Below are 14,235 nucleotides of genomic sequence, written 5' to 3'. Positions count from 1 at the left end.
GGTCAGTTAATTGAACAGTGAGTGACCACATGGAGAGAGGCCAGATGGAGTAGAGCCAGGGTTTCTAACCAGACCTGGGGCAAACAAAGATAGCTTCACAAAGCCTCAACCAAACCACAGAATTGGGAGACAGTAAGTTGTAGCTAAGCTGTTTGGGATTGATTTGTGAGGCATCAAATCCAATTGAGACAGTGGAGCACAAGTTCTATGAAAGGTCATCTTGTTCTAATGCCCCTTGTGTGTCATTGTTCTCCTCCCGTGGGACTCATCAAAAATAATAAAACTAAGATGTCGGTGTTTCAGGAGATATGCTTGTATCAAGAGGTTCTCCGTAGGTATCACACCATGCTCACCACTGAGAATTTAGAGGCAGAACCTGCTTCTGTGAGCTTCTAGGAGCAGCGGGAGGCTACTACCACCCTCCATATTTAGAGCTTTTTATCAGTAAATGAAAGGAAGAAATTGCTGTTAGAGAAATACTGGGTGGGTAACCAAAAGAGGATTATGTTATAATAACAATGAGGATTTTATTTCATAAAGTCTTCAGTTCATAAGTTCATGGCTAGAAACAAGGTTCAGCAGAGCTCTGAAAATCGAGCATGAGTTTTACATCTCTGGTCTCTGCTCTGGTAATAAGGTATGGTATGCAACTGTAGTCCACCCGAACAATAGAGAAAACATAACTCGGCCCCAGGATGTGGGAAAGCAGCTGCCCACCTGGTGTGACTTAGAAACACATGGAGTTCTCAGCAACCCCAGCCAAAGAGTGGAGGTAGAGACTGTAATATATCTGAGCTTCTAGAATAGAACAAGTGGAAAGAGGAAACAGGTCAGATCCTGAAGGAAAAAAAGAACAAAAAATGATCCTCGACAAAACGAGTTCACAAGAGCATTCCAGAAAACAGCTCCCAACACACGGTTACAGTTTGAAGATTCCAGCATTTAATGATGTCAGAGGTTCTTAGGCAGGTTATCTGGCAGAGGTATAAGGCCTGGGATTCTAATAATGGCAACCATATTGCATCAGCTGTCCTTGTAAAAGGAGCAGGCATTCTGGCTCCAGGGAGCCCACTCAGAGCAACCAGTCTCACCTCTGGGAGGCAAATGAGCACACTACAGTTGCTCATCTCTGGGGACATGTGAGGATTCAACCTGCACCCAGGGGTGGCTCCAGGATGGAGCCTGAAACAGGAGAGAGACTGAGAACTCAGTCAGGAAACTCTAGGTAGATTCAGACAAGTTCCCTTTGCTGTGCTTTGAAAAGCAAAACCTTCTCTCTGAGTCTCCATTCTTCCCGCTGAAAAGTCAGAATTGGGCAGAATGACTATTAGAGAGACTTTTTAAGTCTTACTTCTGTATTTTTAAAAAGCATTTGATATATTCTCTTCTTTCTGGAAACTAACGTGAAGTTGCCTGCAGTAAATTTCTATGCTCCCCTGCTGGGATATATTATTTCAGATTGTTCCTCTTGTTGTGAAAAATTACAACAGCACAGAGCACAAAATGCCTATCCTCAAAGTCAAGGCTGTAATAGTCTGAGTGAGAGGCTAAGAGTTCACCCAGGGCCTTGTGTAATGACTTGGTACTTTATTGGTTAGTTTTTATTAGAGGTTTTGGTCAGATGCTGTGCTGTGGTCAGGACACTTTCTGTTTGGTCCTGGGGGACATTTCTTATTGAGATGTTCTCTGTGGCATAGAGGGAGAATAATTCAATGTTTATGAGTGTTCCAAGGACACTTGAAAAGAAAGTACCTCATCTCCAAGCACATAAAATGGATCCCTCATGTAAAAATTCAGCTTGCTTTATACCCTTGGCCCCTTGGTCTTTACTTGTGTTCTTTTTTTTTCCCCTGTCTTAACTTTTGTTATTCTCTACTTCTATTTGCATAAATTGGTAGTGCAGCAATCAAATCTAGCATGGGTGGACTATTGACTTTCCCTAAATTATTCTAAGATTAACTGGTTCCTGATTGGATCTTGTGTGCAACATGTGAATCTTTAAGACCATGATTTTATTGTGTATCAATATTTATCAATAAAAAATTACCTTATAGGTTTCTATAAGTGTTTCTCAATCTCTTTACATAATTTTAATCCTTGTCTCCACTTTATTTGACTCCAATATCTGCTCCCTGACTTGTTTGTTTTATGTTTACCTACACATTTATGCTCATTGCTTGATTTTTTTCAACCCTTTTATGTTGCTTTATTCACACTATCTCTCTTATATGACACATTAATATCCTAATTAATTTTAAACATTCTATTTACTTTAAGTCGATATGATTGGTTTTTCCCTTGTGAGATAAAATTTGTGTTGTATTCATCCTTGTTTCTGAGATCTTTCATCATATTTTAATACTATTTTCTGTTTATTTTTTGCCATCCTGTTGTAATGCAGTTTTCCTCTATTATTTATTTATATCTATTCCTGTACTAGATTTCCTGACCTCTCTTCCTTTCTGCATCTGTATGCATATCTGATATGTATGCATGCATACATATGTCTGCATGGAGGGTATGTGCCTTCCCCAGTCATTTCTCCACCATATATATAGAAGTGAAGTCTCTCACTTGAACCCAGAGCTGGAGGATGCTGGTTAAGCTGGTCTACCTACTCAGCAACTCTAGGAAGAAATCCCTTCCTCTGCCTCCCACAGATTGATCTCTGCACTCTCTTTATTTTCACATCAGTTCTGAGGTCCAGATTCTGATCCTCATCCTTGCAGACCTTGTGCTTGCCCGAGAAGCCAATTCCTGTGCCTCTTCCTAATTTTTCTTTGTGAGAGATTTCTAGCCTATGGTTTCCTCTGCAGATTGAATTCCTGTGCCGATTCATTCTCTTATTTTCTGTCTTCTTTTCCCTAAAAGTTCTGGAAGATTTTTCCATGTTCCTACTTCTACCTCCACTGTTTTTCACTTGTCATTGGTCCTTTGCTTTTTACAAATACTATTCAGTTTTTTTCACAAAGGATGTAGAAAAAATGTCCACCGAGATTTGTTTCTTTAAAAATGTATTTTTCAGGCTGAGATTAGGAATAATCCTCAAATGCTTTCTCATGTACTTTTACTCTTGCACTGAATTTATTTCAATATGAACAGTTCTGAATTTTCAGTTCTTTGGTGGCCTCTTCATGACATGCAAAAGATTCTCAAATGTTGACCTTCTTGTCCTGTCTAGTAATTCAAAGAAGTAAGTCTGCCTTTTTGCCTTGTACCAATAATCACCTTACTTAATTGTTCATGGGTCGCTCACATAGCCTTTTGCACTTACCCTTTGCTCAGACATTGAAAATGTGAAAAATCCATTTTAGGCTCACTTAAGGAGGCTTGCGAGGGGCACAGTAAATGGAAGAAGTTAAAATGCTACTTTTATGAAAATATATGCTGCAGAATTCAAGGCATGTGAGAACTCTCGATTCTTGACTCTTTGCAGTAGTGGATTTAAGACTCTAAAGGTTCAGTATCAAATGATGACTCCACCACTGTTTCCTCCATGACCTACCCCTGTCCTCATTTCTCCATCAAGAAAATAGTTAAAATTCCAGCATCTACCTCATAAAATTGTTACAGGTAATAAACAAACCTCCCTATACATATTATAGTGTCTAACACATAATAAGAGAGATAATGTTACCTGATGTTGGCTTATATTCAGGTGGGATTTGTTAAGTTTATGAGAAACTGATGGAAACTAATAGAAGACACTCCAGACTACAGAAACCAAAACATGGGAGAACACGGAGACACCAGTAGTAAGTTCCCAATTCAAAGAACAAGCATCCTGAGCGTAGAGAGTCAGGAAATGAAGAGTTAATGCTGGCTTATAGCTGAAGCTTCATCCTAGACCAAGGATGGAAACCAAATCCCCCAGCAGAGTCTCAGGGAGATGCAATCACTTCCACTAAGAGCTATGTTCTACAAACTGCTCTTGGAAGGTAACTCCATGGCAGTGCCCATGCCCCACCTGGAGTACTCCCAAGGCTGCATGGAGATCAGTGCTCACAGATTGTAGTTTCAAGAATATTACTAAAAAGCAATAATTTGAATCCATCTACATTAAGGGGATTGTAAGCATCCTGAAAAATGGCAATCCCATGACAACTTTATAATCAAATATACATGAGTACTAAGTCTGGATATTTCTCTGGCACAGTTTTCCTCCTCTCCCATCTCTCCACATCTCCCTTTTCTTCACTGTCACAGACTCCTTCTATTGTATATAGTTTTTCCCCATATACAGTCCCAATATGGAGGGTAATTGATGTGAAAAGATGTAAGACCCATACTTGGCAAACTAAGACTAGTGTTCATGTTTTAAAAAGTAAATGTACCCACAAATACTTAATTACAACCTTACAAAAAATAAATTTATTTTAATTGAAAAAAAAAGTAAATGAACAAACACGTTATTTAATTGGCCAACCTTGAATGACATGTTCCTCTGTCATCTGCCTTCGTCTATGACAACATGTGTTCGGTATGAGAAGAACAGTCCTACAAACAAAAGGGCGGGGATGCCAACTTTCGATAAAAAACATAAGACATCAATAATATCTTTCATGCACATCATTTTACCTGGCAATTCAAAAGCACAAAAATTCAAACTATTAACAAGTAACACAGCATGGGTACCCAGAGCAGACACTAGCTGGAAGAATGGAGCCAGGTTTGAGGAACTTTTCTATTGTGTACAATTTTATCATTTTTACTGTGGACTTTGAGAGAGACTGTGGTGGGAAAACCTGTGTAGTAAGGATAGCATGCTAGCACTCCTGATACCTCCAGAGTGGCTCTTTGCTAATAATTATAGAGATATATCAGTGTTCTGACTTTAAGTTTGGTCTATCCATTGTATCTGTGTTATATGTAGATTTCATCTTCCAGTGTTCACTTGTGGTGGTAAATATTCTGCTTTGCATGTTTTTGCATAGTCTGTTCATTTGTGAGGGGGCAGGTAAATTTGATAGGGAATAGTAAAACTTCCATTCTCATACTAATTGCTTGTCTAGAAATCTCTAAGATTTCTGAGATAATTTATTTCAACGTTATTTAACCTTATAGGTATCTGGGAACACAGAAACGGGATTATTACCTGCATCTAATGATGCCTTTGCTCCCAGAATGTTCAGGGGCACCAACAAGAATTCAACACCCAGAAAAGCAAATATCAGGTATCTGATTGTGCTCTGTCTAAACTCCAGTGCAAATAAAAAATGAGAGTCTTAAGGTTTGACTGTTTGTTTGCTTTGATATTACTTTTGGAGTTTTGCTTAATGTTTAGGAAAACTAAAAACTAGAACTGAATATTCCCCTAAGCCACTAATTGTTTTACAAGAAACCTTAATGTTCCTTCTTAATCTCCACTGGAGTCAGCCCAACTGAAATAAAGCCTCAGCCTTATCATGCTGATTAAACCCTCACCACACACATGCATCCCCTCCCTCTCCCCCAAATGATCACATACTTTAATAAAAAAGACCATAACTAGTATCTCTAAAGTATAATATTCTTTTCTGGGATCATTATTTCTCTGTTTTCCTCTTTTTTTCACGATTTTCAGAATTCATTCTTTGAATTTGTTTCCCATGACACAACTTTAACCCTAAAAAAGATTATGTTCCCACTGTGTTGAACTTTAGAACAAATAAATGCTGGAAATAATTTTAAGATATTTTTCATCAGAATGATGTCCTCTCAGGTTATTTTAGGAACAGGTGAAATTCCTAATTAAAACTAAAAGAATCCCAGAGGTTTTAGGAAACATCAGAATTAAGATAGAAAAGATTAAAATCTCTGGTGGGAAAAAAAAAGCCCCAATTCATTCTTTGTTTGCAATGCCCATCTTTGTGTGCTTGCCTGCCCCCCACCTCTGTGTGTGTGTGTGTGTGTGTGTGTGTGTGTGTGTGTGTGTGTGTGTGTGTGTGTGTGTCAGGGAAAGATAAAGAGATAGGTTCTTAGTATCTCTGGCTGTTCTTGAACAGCTATGTAGACCAAGCTGACTTTGAACTCACAGAGATCTGCCTACCTCTTGATTGCTAGGATTATAAGTGTGTTCCATCATGCCTTGAACCTGGCTATCCTGTTTTGAAAATTGCTGCTCTCTTTCCTGGATCTATCCATAGACTGAGGTCAAAGTATTTTCTTCTTAACTTGCAGGTGGGAGGTGTCTGTCAAACACAACACCAGAGAGATTTTTTTCAGACTTTTGTACATCATAAGCTTGTCCAGTTATCATACCAAACTTATATCCACAGAATGCTTAAGTATAATTTGCATAATTTATAAGGTTATTTGATGCCTTTGGCCCATATAGTCTCTGTATTTTCCAATATTATTGAAATCAATATATATGAAATCTGTGCACTGTTGACTTTAACCATAACAAGTGATTATTATGTATTTATACACACTCAAAATGCTTCTTGTATTCTTTACGGTATATTTATTATTTGTGTCTGTGCGGATGCACAGTTACTTGAGTTTATGCATACCACATGTGCTAAGGGCTAGTGGAAGTCAAAAGAGGGAATCAGATCCCCTAGAATTGGGGTTACTGGCAGTTGTATACCTCCACGTAATTTCTGGGAACAGAACAAAAATTCCTTTCCAAGGTGAAAAAGAGCCCTTGACCACTGAACTCTCTTTGAAGCCCCTCTTTCACACTCTTTCACAATGTGACATACCCTTCCTTTGCTTTATCTTTTGAGATATCATTGTTGTAGAATGTGGTAAGAATATCACCTATGGTCAGGTAAACGTAAGTACTTGTGTGAGTTCCTCTGCTTTCATCATCATCAGAACCTCCACCCCTATGTCCCAACATCCTGCTCATAACTGTTTTCCTCTTCAATGGGGTCTGAACACCTCTTCTTTTTGAAGATTCGAAATCATCTAGTCAGAATTAATTATACCACAGCCAGATTCTTGTGCCTCTTTTCTATGTCCAGCCTTTATTTCATTTTACTTGACATCAAAGACTGTTTGTTGCAGACATTTTTATTATTGGTTGCTTTCATAGGCAGGCTCACCCATTGGCATCTGAGCCCCTTGAAAGAAGGAATCAAATCTAGTTTGGAAGAAGACCTGTCCACACCCTGGTTTTTCTACAAGTATTTTGACAAGTGATTTGGTAGCAGTGCCTTTTGTTATTTAATGTTTGTTATTACAAATTTGCAGTCTCTTCTTTGTAGAAACTGTTTTTCCCATACTGGATTCATTGCTGTCACAGAAAAAGACAAAGAAATATTCATAATTCAAGGCAGTCCAATCAAATAACTTGTAGGCTTATTTAAAAAAAAAAAAAACAAAAACGAGCAACCAATATCAGTTTGCAATATATGGACCTTGCATTTTCTTCATATTATTTTACACTCCATGTACGCAGATTAGCAGGGCCAGGGGACAAGATACACAAGAAAAAGCAGGTGAGGACAAAGGTGGGGGAAGAGTCAAAAAGAGAAAGGTGAAATATCCCATAGACCTATCCAGACAATTGAGCACCCAGTTTAGTTAACTTATCAGTTAAATTGGCTTAGTCAGTACATTGACTCTTTTCGTCAGTGATTTGGTGTTTATTGTGAATCTTTAATTTTTGTGCCCTATACTCATTCTTTAACTTATTTTATGAGGTCAAATATGCTTGCTTTCCAAATTATTATTTAAGAAATTGACACAAAGACTCCTTAACAATCAACAGAAAGATCTGAAAACCCCAGTACTCACTCCTGAAGCTTTCCAGATAGGACTTTCTTTGGATCTCTTCAGAATTAAATGTCTGGGTCGCTCTTGATATTTTCTCAGACTATCCTCTGACCAGCAAATTAAGTTGGAAGTATTGTAAGAAGTAATGGAAGTTTTGTTTGGGTTTCAAATCTCAAATCCGGACCGTCTACCTCTCAGCCCTAAACTACACAGGAAATTTCCTTAGTAAATCAGAGCCAACGTGTATTTAGGACAGAGCCAAAGAAAAGGGAAAGCAAAGATGAAAATAGCCAGTAGAGTCATTTTTATTGTGATTTAAAGATAATCTGTCAGCACATAGCCAACTCGAGGGACTAAAGTCATTGGATTCTTAGGGTAATGATATAATTCTTCCTAGGGAATCTCAACTATCCCATCTTTACCCACAGTTACTTCAGCATGGCGTCAGGTTCCCTGGAGCTAGAAGACAGAATAAACAAACCCCACATGGCATTTCTGACCATGGGGTTAATTAGTTCAAGTCCAGAACTCAGTTCTTTGCCTTCATTTTTTTTTCTTCCAGTTCCCACATTCAGGTCTTACTGCAGTAGTGTAGACTCTAAAAATTTCAATTTACAACCACATTTGTCAAGATTAAGATTCCACATCAGCTGCACTTCTCCAGATGCACTGTACTTAAGGGTGCAGCCAAATGTCCAAAGCCTTTGCCAAAATCCCATCTCCAGGCTCTTCCTTAGTCACTTGACTGGCTCCATTATTATCACCTCAAATCGCCCATGTCTTACATTTGAGACCTCCTTTCTCATGCACAGTTAACGGGCCATGGCTTTTAAATCTTGGACATTTTGCATTCAATCTTTAAGGTAGCTTCTTCTTACTACCTGTTAAAATGGCCAAATGTGTAGCTAAATGCAGAAAATGTCTTTGGTCATGACATTTACCTGCTAATAAATGTCCCATGTCTCCTCATTGACTCCTTTATGTAATCATCAAGACAAACCAAACCATTACTTTTTGTTATTTTATTTATGAACATTTCAAATGTTATCCTTCTTCCTGTTTACCCTCCACAAGCCCCCTATTCCATCCTCCCTCCTCCTGCCTCTATGAGGGAGGGTCCTGCCCACCTACTCCTGCCTCATCAGCCTAACATTCCCCAATCCTGGGTCATCAAGCCTCCACAGGACCAAAGGGCTCCATTCCCACTGATGCCAGATAAGTCAACCCTCTGCTACATATCTAGCCAGAGCCATGAGTACCACCTGGGTACTCCTTGATTGGTGGTTTAGTCCCTGGGAGCATTGAGGGATCTGGTTGGTTGATATTGTTCTTCCTATGAGGTTGTAAACCCCTTCGGCTCCTACAGTCCTTCTCTAATTTCCCTAGTGGGGTTCCTGCTCTCAGGCCAATGTTTGGCTATATACATCCACATCTGTATTGGTCTGCAATGGCAGAGACATTGGGGAGACAGCTATACCTGGCTCCTGTCAATAAGCACTTCTAGGCATCAGTATTAGCGTCTGGGTCTGGATGATGGAATGAATCCCAAGGTGGGGCAGTCTCTAGGTGGCCTTTCTTTCAGTTTCTGCTCTGCTCATTTGTCCCTGCATTTGCTTTTGATAGGAGGAATTCTGGATTAATATTTTTGAGTTGGGTGGGTGGCTCCATTCCTCCAATGGGAGGTCATGCCTATCTACTTACTGAATATGGTCTCTACAGGTTCTATCTCCCCTTTGCTAGGTATTTTGGCATAAGTCCTCCCTGTTGGGTCTTGGGAACCTCTTGGGTCCCTGGCATCTGGGACTATTCAGTGGCTACCCCCAGGTTGTCTCCCCTACTCATACATACCTATTTCAAAATCTGACCCTCTGTACTTTTTCCCCAACATCATCCCATATGTGAAATGACCCAACTTTATCCATCCTCCTCCTTTCTCCCTCCAAGATCCCTCTCTGCCTCTACTTCCCAGATACTATTCTCTTCCCCCTACTAAGTAGGACTGTGGCATCCACACTTTGGCATGATCACTTTCTTCTTGAGTTTCATATGGTCTGTGTATTGTATCAAGGTTATTCTGAGCTTCTTTTTGGCTGATATCCACTTATCAGTGAGCACATACCATGTGTGCTCTTTTTTGACTTGGTTACCTCACTCAGGATAATGTTTTCAAGTTATATCCATTTGCCTAAGAATTTCATGAAGTCATTGTTTTTAATAGCAAACTAGTACTCCATTGTGTAAAGGTAGCACATCTTCTGTATCCACTCTTCTGTTGTGGGACATGCCTCTGTTGTTTCCTGCTTCTGCCTATTATAAATAAGGCTGCTATGAACATAGTGAACCATGTGTATTTGTTATATGTTGGAGCATATTTTGGGTATATGCTCAGAAGTGGTATCTAAGGTAGAGAACTATTTCCAATTTTCTAAGGAACCTGTAGACTGATTTCCAGAGTGGCTGTACCAGCTTGCAAACCCAAAAGCAATAGAGGAGTGTTCCTCTTTCTCCACATCCTTGCCAGCATCTGCTGTCACCAGAGATTTTTAATCTGAGCCATTCTGACTGGTGTGAGGTATAATCTCAGGGTTGCTTTAATTTGCATTTCCCTGATGAATAAGAATGTTGAACATTTCTTTAAGTGTTTCTCAGCCATTTGAGATGCCTCAGTTGAGAACTCTTTGCTTAGCTCTATATACCATTTTTAATAAGGTTATTCAGTTCTCTGGAGTCTAACCTCTTGAATTCTTTCTATATTTTGATATTAGCTCTCTACTGAATGTAGGATTAGAAAAGATATTTTTTTAAATCCATGAATTGCCAATTTGGCCTAATGCCAGTGTCCTTTGCCTTACAGAAACTTTTTTAATTTTATGTGGTTCCATTTGTCAATTCTTGATCTTAGCACATAAGCCATTGGTATTCTGTGTAAGACATTTCCCCCTCTGCCAATGAGTTAGAGATTCTTTCATACCTTCTCTTCTATTAGATTCATCATATCTGGTTTTATGTGGAGGTCCTTGATTCACTTTGACTTGAACTTTTTCAAGGAGATAAAAATGGGTCAATTTGCATTCTTCTACATACAGAACACCAGTTGAACTAGCACCATTTATTGAAAATGCTGTGTTTTTTTCCCACTGGATGGCTTTGACTTTTCTGTCAAATATCAAGTGACCACAGATGTGTGGGTTCATTTCTGGGTCTTCAATTCTATTCCATTGACCTACCTGTCTGTCTCTGTAACAATACCATGTGGTCTTTAAAATTATTGCTTTGTTGTACAGATTGAGGTCAAGTATGGTGATACCCCAAGAAGTTCCTTTATTATTGAGAATGGTTTTGAATATTCTGGGTTTTTGTTATTCCAGATTAGTTTGAGAATTGCTCTTTCTATCTCAGTGAAGAATTGAGTTGGAATTTTGATGGGGATTGCTTTTAGTAAAATGACCATTTTTACTATGTTTATCCTGCAAATCCAAAAGAATAGTAGATCTTTCAATCTTCTGAGGTCTTCTTCAATTTCTTTCTTCAGAGACTGGAAGTTCTTGTCATACAGATCTTGGATGTGCTTGATTAGTGTCACACCAAAGTATTTCATATGATTTGTGACAGTTGTAAAGGGTGTTGTTTCCCTAATTTCTTTCTCAGCTCATTTATCCTTTAAATAGAGGAAAGCTACTGATTTGCTTTTGTAGCCAGCCACTTTGCTGAAGTTGTTTATCAGGTTTAGGAGTTCTCTCGCAGATATTTTTGGGGGGTTGCTTAAGTATACTATCATATCATCTGCAAATAGTGATATCTTGACTTCCTCCTTTCCAGTTTTTATCCCTTTGAACTCCTTTTGTAGACTAATTGCTCTGGCTAGAACTTAAAGTAATATGTTGAATAGATAGAGGAGAATGAGCAGCCTTGTTTTGTCCCTGATTTTAGTGGGATTGCTTCAAGTTTTTTCCCACTTAGTTTGATGTTTGCTATTGGCTTGCTGTATGTTGTTTTTATTATAGTTAGGTATGGATATTGAATTTCTGTTCTCTCCAGTACTTTTAGCCTGAAGGGGTGTTGGATTTTGCCAAAGGGTTTTTCAGCATCTAATGAAATGACTATATGGTTTTTTTCTTTGAGTTTGTTTATATAGTGGATGACATCGATGGATTTTTATATACTGAACCATCCCTGCATCTCTAGAATGAAGCCAACTTCATCATGTTGAAAGATCATTCTGATGTGTTGTTGTAGGTTTAGGTTAAGGTGACACATGATTGAACAGTAGAGAGGTATGTGGGGAAAAGTCTAGGAAAATTTGAGAAGAGGCAGTAGGCAGAGATTCAAGGAGAGAGAAGATGGAAGCCAATGTGTATGTTGCTCTCGGTGTATCTCTAGCTTGATAAGGTTGTTATGATTATTTCTAAGGGTTTCTATGGTTCTAATTTATCTCATATAAATGGGCAGTTTATATCTTTGTTCATTGGTGTAAGCTTATTGTGTAGAGGGTTTGTAGATTTAGAATTTAACATATAAACCTGTTTGATAAGTTAATGGATGTGAAGTCATGTTTATACCGTGTGGTGGAGGAAAGTGAGTGAAAGCAACACACTGCGGTGGTTGGATCCACCCAGGTCAGAAACAGCAAGGGCAAGTAGAGTGAACTGTGCCTGATTTCTTAGAGGCATCATAGAGCTGCCAAGTTAGAGATCTCTGCAATACCATGTGGCACTGCAGGAGCCAGCACTAGCTCAGGATAAAAGGTTTACACTTTTTAATATCTACTAAAACATGTTCTTGGATTCAGATAGAAAGAATTTTATTGAGTATTTTTGCATCAATATTTATGAGGGAAGTTGCTCTGAAGTTCTTTTTCTGGATATTTGTGTGGCTTAGGTATTATTGTAACTGTGGCTTCATAGAATGTTGGTGGTAGTGTTCCTTTTGTTTTTATTTTATGAAATAATTTGAGAAGTGATGGTATTGGGTCTTCTTGGAAGGCCTGATAGACTACTGCAGTAAAACCATCTGGTCCTGGGGATTTTTCTTTTGGTTAGGAAATTTTAATGAGAGCTTCTATTTCATTAGGGGTTATAGGACTGTTTATATCTTCTATCTGATTCAGATTTAACTTTGGTACTTTGTATCTGTCTAGAAAATCATCCATTTTAACTAGATTTAAGTTTTGTTGAGTATGGGCTTTTGTAGTAGGATAATTTCTTGAATTTCCAATTTCTGTTGTTGTGTCTCCATTTTTGTTTCTGGCTTTGTTAATTTGGATACTGCCTCTGTGCCCTCTGATTAGTCTGGCTAGGGTTTGTCTGCCTTGTTGGTTTTCTCAAAGAACTAGCTCCTGGTTTTGTTAATTTTTTCCCTATAGTTCTTTTTATTTCTATTTGGTTGATTTTAGTCAATAGTTTGATTATTTTCTGCTGTCTTCTCCTCTTGGTTATATTTGTTTCTTTTTGTTCTAGAGCTTTCAGATGTGCAATTAAGCTTCTACTCTCTCCAGTTTCTTTATGGAAGCACTCGGAGCTTTGAGATTTCCTCTTGTCACTGCTTTCATTGTGTTCTCTAAGTTTGGGTAAGTTGTACCTACATTTTCATTAAATTCTAAAGTCTTTAATTTCTTTCTTATTTCTTCCTTAACCAAGTCATCACTGAGTAGAGTATTGTTCAGTTTTTTTGTGGCGGGGGGGGGGGCTTTCTGGGTTTTGTTATTGTTGTTGTTGTTGTTGTTGTTGTTGTTGTTGTTGTTGTTTTTGTTATTGAAGACCAGGCTTAGTCCATGGTGATTTGACAAGGTGCATGAGATTATTTCAAACTTCCTGTATCTGTTGAGGCCTTCTTTATGACCGATTATATGATAAGTTTTGGAGAAGGTACCATGAGGTGTTGAGAAGAAATATTATTTTGTTTTAGGATGAAATGTTCTACAGATATCCATTAGGTTCACAATCTTTTAGTTTCACTGTGTCACTGTTTTGTTTCAGTTTCCATGGTCTGTGCAATGGTGAGAGTGGTGTGTTAAACTCTTTACTATTATTGTATGAGGTTCAATGTGTTCTTTAAGATTCAGTAATGTCATTTTATATATATATATATAAATCTTTTTTATAACTTTTGGTTGAAAATCTATTTTATTGGATATTAGAACTGCTACTGCAGCTTGTTTCTTGAGACCATGTGCCAGGAATTTTTTTCCAGCCTTTTACTTTGAGGCAATGTCTGTCTTTGTCACAGAGATATGTTTCCTATATACAGCAAAATACTGGGTCCTGTTTTGTATTTTTAGTCTGCAAGTCTAAATCCTTTTATTAGGGGACTGAGTCCATTATCATTGAGAGATATTAAGAACCAATGATTATTGCTTTCTGTTATTTTTGTTGTTAGAGGTGAAAGTATGCTTATGTGTTTTTTTTTTTCTTTTGAGTTCTTTGTGAGAATAGTATCTTGCTTTTGGATGGGGGGTATAGTTTCCCTCCTTGTGTAGGAGTTTTTCTTCTATTGTATGTGTATGGCTGGATTGGTGAAAAGAAATTGTTTAAA

Source organism: Micromys minutus (assembly GCF_963924665.1).
Source record: "Micromys minutus genome assembly, chromosome: 1".
In the NCBI taxonomy this organism is placed as follows: domain Eukaryota; kingdom Metazoa; phylum Chordata; class Mammalia; order Rodentia; family Muridae; genus Micromys; species Micromys minutus.
The sequence above is the reverse complement of the archived record's forward strand: the minus strand, read 5'-3'. Positions refer to the sequence as shown.